The following is a 13,459-nucleotide window of genomic DNA, read 5'->3' as shown; positions in this document are numbered from 1 at the left end:
TTACCTGGATCAAAGATCGTCAAAAGACTATTGGAACACAGAAGGTTGCGTGCCTTATTGAAGGCGCGTTCCTGGGCGTCTCCCCAAAACCAGTCGCACCCCTTCCTGAGTAGCACGTGGAGAGGCTCCAGCAGCGTGCTCAAGTTCTGCATAAAGTTCCCAAAGTAATTGAGTAGCCCGAGAAAGGCGCGCAGTCTCCGGGGCCTGGGTGCCAGGCGAATTGCTTCTGTTTTGGACTCTGTTGGGCGGATTCCACCAGCGGCAATCCTTCTGCCCAAAAATTCAACCTCGAGTGCGAGAAACAGGCACTTGGATTTCTTGACTCGTAGGCCGACCCGATCCAACCGCTTTAGTACTTCCTCCAAATTACGGAGATGGGAGTTGGTGTCCCTGCCCGTGATAAGTATGTCGTCTTGAAATACAACCGTCCCCGGGATGGACTTGAGCAGACTCTCCATGTTGTGCTGGAATATGGCAGCTGCCGACCTGATGCCAAATGGGCATCGATTGTACATGAAAAGGTCTCGATGTGTGTTGATGGTGGTGAGCTGCCATTTTTTTGCACATGCAGGCCAAATGCCCTGTATATTCACAATTTCTGCAAACAGTCTGCTGAAATCGACATCCCCTTGCCGAGTGCCCATCCCCACACCTCCAGCACAGACCTGTTCCATTGTTCAAAGTGTTCCCAAAGAATGAGCTGCATCTGGCTGGATCTCTCTTGAGCTTCTCTCAGTTTGTAGTTGATTGCTCGCATTGTGGGTTGATGAGGTGTGAACGGCCGTTCCTGTGGCCCTTGATGGCTTCTGCCTGCTGTCGAGAGCCGGTTCTCCCGGTTTTGTCTGTGTGTGGGGGTAGCAGCTTGTTTAGTGCTGTGAACTTTTTGTTCCGATATTTCGTTAGTTGTCGTACCTGCATTCCCCTACCAAGAATGTCTGTGCAACCAGTGCTGCTGCCTCTAAGGTCTGGTTCTTGGTCTCTATGAGCTTTCGGAATATGCCTGCGTGGCCTATTCCTTCAATGAAAAAGTCTCTCAGCATTTCTCTCCTCAGTTCATCGGAGAACTCACATAAACTAGCCAACCTCCGAAGTTCCGCCACGAAGTCGGGTATGCTCTGGCCCACACAGCGTCTGTAGTTGTAGAACCTGTGTCTGGCCATGTGTAGGCTGCTCGCTGGCTTCAGGTGGTCTCTTACCAGTGTGCTCAATTCTTCAAACGACTTGCTTGCTGGTTTCTCGGGTGCCAACAGATCCTTCATTAAAGCGTATGTTTTCGAGCCGCGGCTGGTCGAGAGATGGGCTCTTCTCTTGTCTGCCTTATCGTCGCCTAACCAGTCTTTGGTTACAAAGCTTTGCTGGAGCCTTTCTTTAAAGTCCTCCCAATTGTCTCCCGCATTGTACTTTTCATCTGATCCATTGTTAGACATTCTGTGGATTCTGTAATCCCGTAACTCGTCGCCACTGTAAAGTCCTGTCCCCTCAGTACAGATTCACACGAGGCATGTAGTGAAGTCAAGGTCACTCTGGACCTGCACCTTTATTTCACAGCTCTGGAATGCTGCACTTGCCTGAGACCTGCCCTTATATACCTGTCTCTTGCAAGTGCACCCCTGGCGGCAAGGTATGCTGGTGGTTACAGGTCATATCTTATTACAGTCATGTATAGCATGTTAGGATACAATTATATATAATAATGTAAGATACATGACAGAGGCCAAGCTCTCTATATAAATCCCAGCTCTTTCTCTCATTTCTTGTCTGTATTTATCTTATTATGTTGTAAAACCAGCCAGGGAGAGTTGTGCAAACACTAGATCAGGTTTCTGTCCATTACTTTTGCCTCCTTAGTTTTGTCTGTCAACAGGATAAGGAAGCTAAAGCACAGTCCCTCTCAGCACAGCCCTCACCATTTGTTTTTCTAAAGGAAAGGTAAACGGCTAATCATTTGTGTCCGATGGTAAGATATGCTTGGGTTAAACCCAATAACAGTCAGTCGGTCATTCGGACCAGCTTGAATCTCCCTGTGACAGAATTGGAAATAATCAGACAGAGAAAGCGAGAGTTGGAATGTTGTTGTGAAAGAGAAACACGGTGAGCTGGAAATGGGCTCTGGTATTATTACACCGACGCTGCCCGTCAGCCCTGGCTCAGTGGGCAGCACCCTCGCCTCTGAGTCCGAAGATTGTGGGTTCCAATCCCACTCCAGGGACTTGAGCACCAAATCTAGGCCGACACTCCAGTGCAGTGCTGAGGGAGCGCCGCACTGTCGGAGGGGCAGTGCTGAGGGAGCGCCGCACTGTCGGAGGTGCAGTACTGAGGGAGCGCTGCGCTGTCGCAGGGGCAGTACTGAGAGAGTGCCACACTATTGGAGGGGCAGTACTGAGAGAGTGCCGCACCATCGGAGGGGCAGTACTGAGGGAGTGTTGCACTGTCGGAGGGGCAGTACTGAAGGAGTGCCGCACTGTCGGAGGGGCAGCACTGAGGGAGCGCCGCACTGTTGGAGGGGCAGTATTGAGGGGGTATCGCACTGTCGGAGGGGCAGTACTGAGGGAGCGGCGCACTGTCGGATGGGCTGTCTTTCGGATGAGACGTTAAACCGAGGCCCCGTTTGCTCTCTCAGATGGATGTAAAAGATCCCATGGCACTATTTCGAAGAAGAGCAGGGGAGTTCTCCCCGATGTCCTGGAGCCAATATTTATCCCTCAATCAGCATCACTGAAACAGATTCTCTGCTCATTATCACATTGCTGTGTGTGGGAGCTTGCTGTGCGCAAATTGGCTGCTGTGTTTCCCACATTACAACAGTGACCACACTCCAAAAGTACTTCATTGGCTGTAAAGCGCTTTGGGATGTCCTGAGGTCGTTAAAGGCGCTATATAAATGCAAGTTATGCTTCTTCCTTTAATGCAACTTTTGCAAATTTGTCTCACCGTCTTTTTAACTTGTGGCAGCAGCACAAGATGGGTTAACCAATGCCACTAACATAGCGGGGAGCGGAGGCCGGGCCGGGTGCGTGGAATATGTGTGTGAGCCTATCACTGACAGAAGCTGCTGCACCGCTCGGTTTGGACATGGGACGTTAGCTCCTGCTGCAATCCCATCCTGACTCACTGACATGATTTATCAAAATCTCTCAGTATAAAACAAAGTAAGTCGATCTTACGGGACTTCATTAACTTTCACACACCTGCAACTGAGCGCACAAACTGAATCAGCTGTTTCACTCATGTACAGTCGGGTCGGCCAATAGAAAAGCAAATGTGAACATGGAGAAGGAAAAGTAACCTAATTGCTACACAAAATATACTCCAGTCCATGTAGAAAGAAGTAAACTTGGTCCGTTATTCGAGATATCGCTGTGTTTTGTTTTTTATAGCAATTATTTGGTTCCTGAATTGGCAGGAATTCTTGTATTGTACAACAACAACAAATTGCATTTATATAGTGCCTTTAACATAGTAGAATGTCCCAAGGCGCTTCACAGGAGTATTATCACATTCAACACTGTCCCACATAAGAAGATATTAAGACAGGTGACCAAAAGAGCATCTTTTAAGGAGTGTCTTAAAGGAGGAGAGAGAGGCGGAGAGGTTTAGGGAGGGAGTTCCAGAGCTTGGGGCCCAGGCAACAGAAGGCACGGCCACCGATGGTGGAGCGATTATAATCAGGGATGTTCAGGAGGGCAGAATTAGAGGAGCGCAGAAATCTCGGGGGGTTGTGGGGCTGGAGGAGATTACAGAGATAGGGAGGGGCGAGGGCCATGGAGGGATTTGTAAACAAGGATGAGAATTTTGAAATCGAGGCACTGCTGAACCGGGAGCCATTCTAGGTCAGCGAGCACAGGGGGTGATGGGTGAGCGGGACTCGGTGCGAGTTAGGACACGGGGCAGTGAGCACAGGGGGTGATGGATGAGCAGGACTCGGTGCGAGTTAGGACACGGGGCAGTGAGCACAGGGGGTGATGGATGAGCAGGACTCGGTGCGAGTTAGGACACGGGCAGCCGAGTGTGGGATCACCTCTAGTTTACGTAGGGTAGAATGTGGGAGGCCAGCCAGGAGTGAGTTGGAATCGTCAGGTCTAGAGGCAACAAAGGCATGGTGAGGGTTTCAGCAGCGGATGAGCTGAGGCAGCGGCAGAGATGGTTGAGATTCCGGAGGTGAAAGAAGACGGTCTGGGTGATCGAGAGGATATGGGGTTGGAGGCTCAGCTCGAGGTCAATTAATTCAAAGAATATTTTAACTCGGGGCGGGAGTTGTGTCGAACTGAAGCCCCCTGACCGAGGCCTCATCAACTGAGGACACATCATTCGGGCATCACCTACACACCCCCAAAAGTGGGAAGTGGCCTGCTGGTCGGTGGGCGGGAGTGGGAGGTCGATAGGTCGGGACCCAGCACGCAGGTAAAACCACGGGGAGGGTCTCAGGAAGGGAGTGGGCCCAGAGAGCACGAGTCTTGAACCTTCTTTGTGGGGCCTGGAGGGAGACTCCTGCTCCTCTGGCCCCCACAGGGTACGTCAAAAATTAGTTACGATGAAGAAACTTGCCTCTTTTGGCCTCTGCCTCCCGCGAGCCTCACGGTTTAGGCCACCAGTCGAAGTAGAAATCAGGCCCCGACGATGCCATTGAAGCCTGATCTGAAAACTGCAAGTAGGACCCCAGCGGTTTCGGGTGGTTGCCTTGCTGCACGCTCAGAAGAGCAGGTTAAAATTGAAGACTGCAGGAAGGGAGCATGAGTGAGACTCTCGGGTTATTTTAACATCCTGCCTGGCCGATTTCCAATGGCGGGGGAAGGGTTAAAACAGCTTCCCCCGATAGTGTGAGCATTTCTCGAGACTCCCTAATTAATGCTAGCTCTCAGTATCAGCCGTGGCTCAGTGGGCAGCACTCTCGCCTCTGGATCAGAAGGTTGTGGGTTCAAGTCCCACTCCAGGGACTTGAGCACAAAAATCTCAGCTGACACTCCCGGTGCAGTACTGAGGGAGTGCCGCGCTGTTGGAGGGGCAGTACTGAGGGAGTGCCGCACTGTTGGAGGGGCCATCTTTCAGATGAGACATTAAACTGAGGCCCCGTCTGCTCTCTCAGGTGGACGATAAAGATCCCATGCCACTATTTTGAAGAAGCGCAGGAGAGTTATCCCTGGAGCCAATAGTTATCCCGCAATCAATATAACAAGGACAGATTATCTGGTCATTATCACATTGCTGTTTGTGGGAGCTTGCTGTGCGCAAATTGGCTGCTGTGTTTCCCTATATTACAACAGTGACTACACTCCAAAATTACTTCATTGGCTGTAAAGTGCTTTGGGATGTTTAGTGGTTGTGAAAGGCGCTATAGAAATGCAAGTCTTTTTTGCTCTTTGCGCAACAAATAGTCCTCGCATTTACCCGCCCTGTTCCCATATCACCTCAACTCCATTTTCCCTCATCCATTTACCCAATCTAATCTTGGATGTTGACACTGTTTCTGCTCGACAACTAACTGGACCTGAGTTCCGCAGCCTCACAACTCTCGCTGTGTATAGAATTTCCTCCTGCCCTCCGTTCGAAACCTTCTACTTTAATCTTGTCTTTATGATGCCACGTTCTGCACCCCTCAACTACTGGAGACAGTCTGCTTCTATCTACCCCTGCCCACATCCTCTCTGGGCCTGCCAGACGACTGGAGACCAGCTCTGCTGCACGGACCGTGTGCGCACATATCGCAGTGTGGGCTGGGGTCCGTGCTGCCCCTGGGCCAGCCCACACGGCAATTGCGGGAGCGTGGGGGTGGGACAGTGGAGGCGGGAGGGTCATGTGACAATCCCTCCACGAGTACGTTCAGCCAGAGTTAACCCTACCCAGGAGAGGGCACTGGGAAAATTCGGATACAGTCATACACTGACTCCTCCTTCAAGAGTTGAAAATGTAAATGTTTGGAGGGTTGTGAGGGAGAATCCCATCTCTTTAAATATTTAACGTAAATTGGGCTGGGTTTACAAAGTCCCCATGCGTCTAACATAGGTCTGAACGATTTATAAACCCCATTTGATTAGATTTATAGGCAGTCGAGGAAGATTTGCTTCCAGTGTAAAACTGAGTTCCCAGGTGACTGAACAGTCCAATACGTGAACCACAGTCTCTGTCACAGGTGGGACAGACAGTGGTTGAGGGAAGGGGAGGGTGGGACTGGTTTGCCGCACGCTCCTTCCGCTGCCTGCGCTTGGTTTCTGCATGCTCTCGGCGATGAGACTCGAGGTGCTCAGCGCTCTCCCGGATTTAAGGATAGTGTTAAATCCAAGGAAGAGGCATATAAATTGGCCAGAAAAAGCAGCAAACCTGAGGACTGGGAGAAATTTAGAATTCAGCAGAGGACAAAGGATTTAATTAAGAGGGGAAAATAGAGTATGAGAGGAAACTTGCCAGGGACATAAAAACTGACTGCAAAAGCTTCTATAGATATGTGAAGAGAAAAAATTAGTGAAGACAAACGTAGGTCCCTTGCAGTCAGATTCAGGTGACTTTATAATGGGGAACAAAAAAATGGCAGACCAGTTGACCAAATACTTTGGTTCTGTCTTCACGAAGGAAGACACAAATAACCTTCCGGAAATACTAGGGGACTGAGGGTCTAGTGAGAAGGAGGAACTGAAAGAAATCCTTATTAGTCAGGAAATTGTGTTAGGGAAATTGATGGGATTGAAGGCCGATAAATCCCCAGGGCCTGATAGTCTGCATTCCAGAGCACTTAAGGAGGTGGCCCTAAAAATAGTGGATGCATTGGTGATCATTTTCCAACAGTCGATCGAGTCTGGATCAGTTCCTATGGACTGGAGGGTAGCTAATGTAACGCCACTTTTTAAAAAAGGAGGGAGCGAGAAAACGGGTAATTATAGATCGGTTAGCCTGACATCAGTAGTGGGGAAAATGTTGGCATCAATTATTAAAGATGAAATAACAGCGCATTTGGAAAGCAGTGACAGGATTGGTCCAAGTCAACATGGATTTATGAAAGGGAAATCATGCTTGACAAATCTTCTGGAATTTTTTGAGGATGTAACTAGTGGAGTGGACAAGGGAGAACCAGTGGATGTGGTGTATTTGGACTTTCAAAAGGCTTTTGACAAGGTCCCACACAAGAGATTAGTGTGCAAAATTAAAGCACATGGTATTGGGGGTAATGTACTGATGTGGATAGAGAACTGGTTGGCAGACAGGAAGCAGAGAGTCGGGATAAACGGGTCCTTTTCAGAATGGCAGGCAGTGACTAGTGGGGTGCTGCAGGGCTCAGTGCTGGGACCCCAGCTCTTTACAACATACATTAATGATTTAGATGAAGGAATTGAGTGTAATATCGCCAAGTTTGCAGATGATACTAAACTGGGTGGTGGTGTGAGCTATGAGGAGGATGCTAAGAGGCTGCAGGGTGACTTGGACAGATTAGGTGAGTGGGCAAATGCATAGCAGATGCAGTATAATGTGGATAAATGTCAGGTTATCTACTTTGGGGGCAAAAACATGAAGCAGAATATTATCAGAATGGTGACAGATTAGGAAAAGGGGAGGTGCAACGAGACCTGGGTGTCATGGTACATCAGTCATTGAAAGTTGGCATGAAGGTACAGCAGGCGGTGAAGAAGGCAAATGATATGTTGGCCTTCATAGCAAGGGGATTTGAGTATCGGAGCAGGGAGGTCTTACTGCAGTTGTACAGGGCCTTGGTGAGGCCTCACCTGGAATATTGTGTTCAGTTTTGGTCTCCTAATCTGAGGAAGTAATTTTTTGCTATTGAGGGAGTGCAGCGAAGGTTCACCAGACTGAATCCAGGGATGGCAGGACTGACATAAGAGGAGAGACTGGATCGACTGGGCCTGTATTCACTGGAGTTTAGAAGAATGAGAGGGGATCTCATAGAAACATATAAAATTCTGACAGGACTGGGCAGGTTCGAAGCAGGAAGAATGTTCCCGATGTTGGGGAAGTCCAGAACCAGGGGACACAGTCTAAGGATAAGAGGTAAGCCATTTAGGACTGAGATGAGGAGAAACTTCTTCACCCAGAGAGTTGTTAACCTGTGGAATTCTCTACCACAGAGAGTTGTTGATGCCAGTTCGTTGGATATATTCAAAAGGGAGTTAGATGTGGCCCTTACAGCTAAAGGGATCAAGGGGTATGGAGAGAAAGCAGGAATGGGGTACTGAGGTGAATGATCAGCCATGATCTTATTGAAGGGTGGTGCAGGCTCGAAGGGCCGAATGGCCTACTCCTGCACCTATTTTATATGTTTCTATGTTTCTATGCTCTTCCTCCACTTAGGGCGGTCTTTGGCCAGGGTCTCCCAGGTGTTGGTGGGGATGTTGCACTTTATCATTGAGGTTTTGAGGGTGTCCTTAAAATGTTTCCTCTCCCCACCTGGGGCTCGTTTGCCGTGAAGGAGTTCCGAGTAGAGCACTTGCTTTGGGAGTCTTGTGACGGGCATGCGGACAATGTGGCCCTGCCCAGTGGAGCTGATCAAGTGTGGTCAGTGCTTCGATGCTGGGGATGTTGGTCTGAACGAAAACACTGACGTTGGTGCGTCTGTCCTCCCAGGGTATTACCCCTCCAGGGAGTCCCGATCCGTCTCGATCCGGGGTCAGCTGAGGTCCGGCCTCCAGAGTTACTCCGCCACGTTGGTGTTGCTGGAAGCTGGAAATTGCTTCACACCAACATTAAACTTGCAGAATAAACAGCTTTAAAGAAAAATTCTTGGGATGTGGCAAGGCCGGCATTTATTGCCCATCCCTAATTGCCCCTTGAGAAGGTGGTGGTGAGCCGCCTTCTTGAACCGCTGCAGTCCGTGTGGTGAAGGTGCTCCCACAGTGCTGTTAGGGAGGGAGTGCCAGGATTGTGACCCAGCGACGATGAAGGAACGGCCGATATATTTCCAAGTCAGGATGGTGTGTGACTGGGAGGGGAACGTGGAGGTGGTGGTGTTCCCATGCACCTGCTGCCCTTGTCCTTCTAGGCGGTAGAGGTCGCGGGTTTGGGAAGTGCTGTCCTGTCGAACTGAGCAGCTGATGCTGTGAGTTCCTGTGTTCTCCTGGGTCAGTTCAAAGCTAATATTGTGGCCTGTTTCTTCTTCACAGAGCAAACGAGGACAGAAACCGTGACTGTTGGTCCCACGGATGGACAGGATGGAGAGCGAGTCATCACAGCAGCCAGTGAGGACAAACAGGATGGCACAAAGATCAAAAGAGCAAATGAAGAACATTGGGCTGCAGGAAGGCAGAGTCTTCAAAGCGAGAAATCGTCATCGGTCAAAGCAACTGGAGGAACGAGCATCAGAAACGAAGACAGCGATTCCTCACCGACTCGAGACGGAGAACAATCCACAAAGATCACCGCGGAGGGGGAAAACTCGATCGCCAACGCCACGGTTGGAATGCAGGTAGAACTCATTATAGAAGCTTCCGGAGATACAATTCTCAGAGAGGATAAAGAATTTCTTTCAACATTAAGCAACCACGCAGAGATTTCCAGCAAATCGGGAATCCACAGTCAAAGGCAGGAAGGAGATGATTCTCAGCCCTCAGGAGTTGGCCAAGAGGCATCAGAAGGGCGGCCTGTCAGCCCACTACTGGCATCAAACTCCAGCCAGAGTAACGTTCTGCCTGGGGAGGGCAGCGCTGGAATCAGCGAGTGGGGAGAGCAAGGGCTAGCTGCCGTGAGTGTCACACAAGGCACCACAGACCAGCCCAGTGGAGACAGCTCCGAGCTCGCCTCTGCTCCAACCATGCTCTCCACGTCGGGAGCAGGGCGCCTCCGAGAGGGAATCTCCGCCTTTGCTGCGACCCCCGACCTGGGAGGAAGTGGGGAGGGAGAAGGAAGTTTCCACAACCAAAGCCGGATTGATTCTGACCAGACAGGAGAGCAGGCGGAAGAGAACGCGGCTCCAATGGAGGCACCTCTCCAAGTCACCACGCCAGCTTCCGAGCCACGCGCCAAAAGCGTGACAATGCTCACTTGGCTTTCTAGTGCTGGCATCAATACCGTGACAGCCAAAGAGAAAGGAGGAAGTGGCACGCGAACACCAGGGGAGCCATATCTGACAACATCACAAGGCAAGAGAGCATCCCTGTGGGAGCTGGTCGCAAGCCCACCAGAAGTGAAGGATGCATCAGCTGCCACACGAATTGCAAACACTCGTCAGCCCTCCACAGTGAGCTCAACAGGTGAGCAAGGAACAAGCAGACAGCTAGCGACAAAGAAACTGACGGCTTCAACTGCAATCGAGCAAACGATGAATATGCTGCCTGGTATGAGAAGGGGAAAGGCTACCACAGTGACGGGTACCTCAGGACTGGGACTGTTGCTACACGGAGAAAAGCCGGAGCATAAAATTGAAAGAGCCCCCGAGGTCCCTGGGGACTATTCAGTGTCAGTCACCTTGTCTTCAGACAGCACAGTACTTGCAAATAGATCGGCTGAGTTAGGATGGGAGCCATCACGGGCAACATTGCTAAATGCTTTAAGTAATACCGAGATCGCTCTGACAAGTGTGGAAGGAGCTGATGAAAGGAAAGAAGACACGGAAATACCTGGCATGTATTCAACAGTCGAATCGGACACACAAGTTGTCAAGAAGACAAAAGGAACGGTACCTGCCATCATAACCGTGTCCATTTCTGAAGGCTTAGAACATCCCATAATGTCAGCCAAGGGGCACACAGCAGAGCATCCAACAGTTCCAACAACCTTGGGCACGACTGAAGGGCGAGAGGAGGTTTTCCAAAGTGTGGGAAAGCTGGAGCGGGCTGACGAAGGTTCAGTGTCCAAGGAAGTCCCGGAGTTACTCTCTTCTGTTCCGTTTGCCACCCCGCTGTATGAGCAAGCGCTTTCCCATCGTGCGCCGGTGACAGAAATCGAGAACACGATACCCTCTGCACCAAATGACACGGAACAGCTGTCCTCTGAAGCGAGGGTGGCTTTGCCAGATGCCACATCAGATGGTTCCGGGGCAGGGGAGCAGGCGCTGACCATCACTGAACAAATGGCTGAAGACCTGGCCAAATTGGCACTGGTGCAAGAGATCGGTGTTTGGGCAATCACACCAGCCACTGTTAGCACCAACGACTCGGATGAGGGGCCGTTCTTTCCAGTACCAGGTGAGAGGCCACTAATTCATCCTGTGATCTCGTTCATTGGTTGTTCGAGCTGACGGTGTACATACTGGACCAACACTAACATTGGTTCGGCTCCAGCTGGAGTATTGTCTCCAATTCTGGGCATCGCACTTCAGGGAGGATGTCAAGGCCTTTGGAGAGGGTGCAGAAGGGATTTACCAGAATGGTCCCGGGGACTTCAGTTACCTGGAGGGAGGCTGGAGGAACTGGGGCTGTTCTGCTTAGAGCAGAGAAAGTTAAAGGGAGATTTAATAGAGGCGTTCAAAATCATGCAGAGTTTTGATAGAGTAAATAAGGAGAAAATGGCAGAAGGGTCAATAACCAGAGGGCACAGATTTAAGGTAATTGGCAGAGGTGAGCTGAGGATAATTTTTTTATGTAGCAAGTTATTAAGGTCTGGAATGCACTGACTGAAAGGGCGGTGGAAGCAGATTCAATAATAACTTTCAAAAGTAAATTGGATGAATATTTGAAAGGAAGAAATGTGCTGGGCTATGGGAAAAGATCAGGGGAGCGGGACTAACGGGATCGCTCTTTCAAAGAGCTAGCACAGGCACAATGGGCCCAATGGCCTCCTTCGATGCTGTAAGATTCTATGATTGCAAGTGACGAGTGATACTTAAAGGGTTGACGGTGGATAGGCAATGGCAAACATTTAAAGATCACATGGATGAACTTCAACAATTGTACATCCCTGTCTGGAGTAAAAATAAAACGAGGAAAGTAGCTCAACCGTGGCTAACAAGGGAAATTAAGGATTGTGTTAAATCCAAGGAAGAGGCATATAAATTGGCCAGAAAAAGCAGAAAACCTGAGGACTGGGAGAAATTTATAATACAGCAGAGGAGGACAACAGGTTTAATTAGGAGGGGGAAATAGAGTATGAGAGGAAGCTTGCTGGGAACATTAAAACTGACTGCAAAAGCTTCTATAGATATGTGAAGAGAAAAAGATTAGTGAAAACAAACATAGGTCCCTTGCAGTCAGATTCAGGTGAATTTATAATGGGGAACAAAGAAATGGCGGACCAGTTAAACAAATACTTTGGTTCTGTCTTCACGAAGGAAGACACAAATAACCTTCCGAAAATACTAGGGGACCGAGGGTCTAGTGAGAAGGAGGAACTGAAGGAAATCCTTATTAGACGGGAAATTGTGTTAGGGAAATTGATGGGATTGAAGGCCAATAAATCCCCGGAGCCTGATAGTCTGCACCCCAGAGTACTTAAATAAGTAGCCCTGGAAATAGTGGATGCATTGGTGATCATTTTCCAACAGTCTATCGACTCTGGATCGGTTCGTATGAACTGGAGGGTAGCTAATGTAACACCACTTTTTAAGAAAGGAGGGAGAGAGAAAATGGGTAATTATTGACTGGTTAGCCTGACATCAGTAGTGGGGAAAATGTTGGAATCAATTACTAAAGATGGAATAGCAGCACATTTGGAAAGCAGTGACAGGATTGGTCCAAGTCAGCATAGATTTATGAAAGGGAAATCCAACTTGACAAATCTTCTAGAATTTTTTTAGGATGTAATTGGTAGAGTGGACAAGGGAGAACCAGTGGATGTGGCGTATTTGGACTTTCAAAAGGCTTTTGACAAGGTCCCCCACACAAGAGATTGGTGTGCAAAATTAAAGCACAAGGTATTGGGGGTAATGTACTGGAGTACATAAGGGATGGTTTTTTAGACCAATATGTCGAGGAACCAACTAGGGGGGAGGCCATCTTAGACTGGGTGTTATGTAATGAGAGAGGATTAATTAGCAATCTCGTTGTGCGAGGCCCCTTGGGGAAGAGTGACCATAATATGGTGGAATTCTGCATTAGGATGGAGAATGAAACAGTTAATTCAGAGACCATGGTCCAGAACTTCAAGAAGGCTAACTTTGAAGGTATGAGGCGTGAATTGGCTGGGATGGATTGGCGAATGATACTTAAGGGGTTGACTGTGGATGGGCAATGGCAGACATTTAGAGACCGCATGGATGAACTACAACAATTGTACATTCCTGTCTGGCATAAAAATAAAAAAGGGAAGGTGGCTCAACCGTGGCTATCAAGGGAAATCAGGGATAGTATTAAAGCCAAGGAAGTGGCATACAAATTGGCCAGAAATAGCAGCGAACCTGGGGACTGGGAGAAATTTAGAACTCAGCAGAGGAGGACAAAGGGTTTGATTAGGGCAGGGAAAATGGAGTATGAGAAGAAGCTTGCGGGGAACATTAAGACGGATTGCAAAACTTTCTTTAGATATGTAAAGAGAAAAAGGTTAGTAAAGACAAACGTAGGTCCCCTGCAGTCAGAATCAGGGGAAGTCA

General features: G+C 49.1%; 1 protein-coding gene across 1 annotated transcript in view; it reads left to right on the top strand.

Moving 5' to 3' along the window:
• The window catches only part of ncanb (neurocan b), a 237,038-nt gene that overhangs the window by 128,158 nt on the left and 95,421 nt on the right, over positions 1-13,459 (top strand). The gene's annotated exons all lie outside the window — the stretch shown is intronic.

Source organism: Pristiophorus japonicus, chromosome 18 (assembly GCF_044704955.1).
Source record: "Pristiophorus japonicus isolate sPriJap1 chromosome 18, sPriJap1.hap1, whole genome shotgun sequence".
In the NCBI taxonomy this organism is placed as follows: Eukaryota; Metazoa; Chordata; class Chondrichthyes; family Pristiophoridae; genus Pristiophorus; species Pristiophorus japonicus.
The sequence above is the reverse complement of the archived record's forward strand: the minus strand, read 5'-3'. Positions and strand labels throughout refer to the sequence as shown.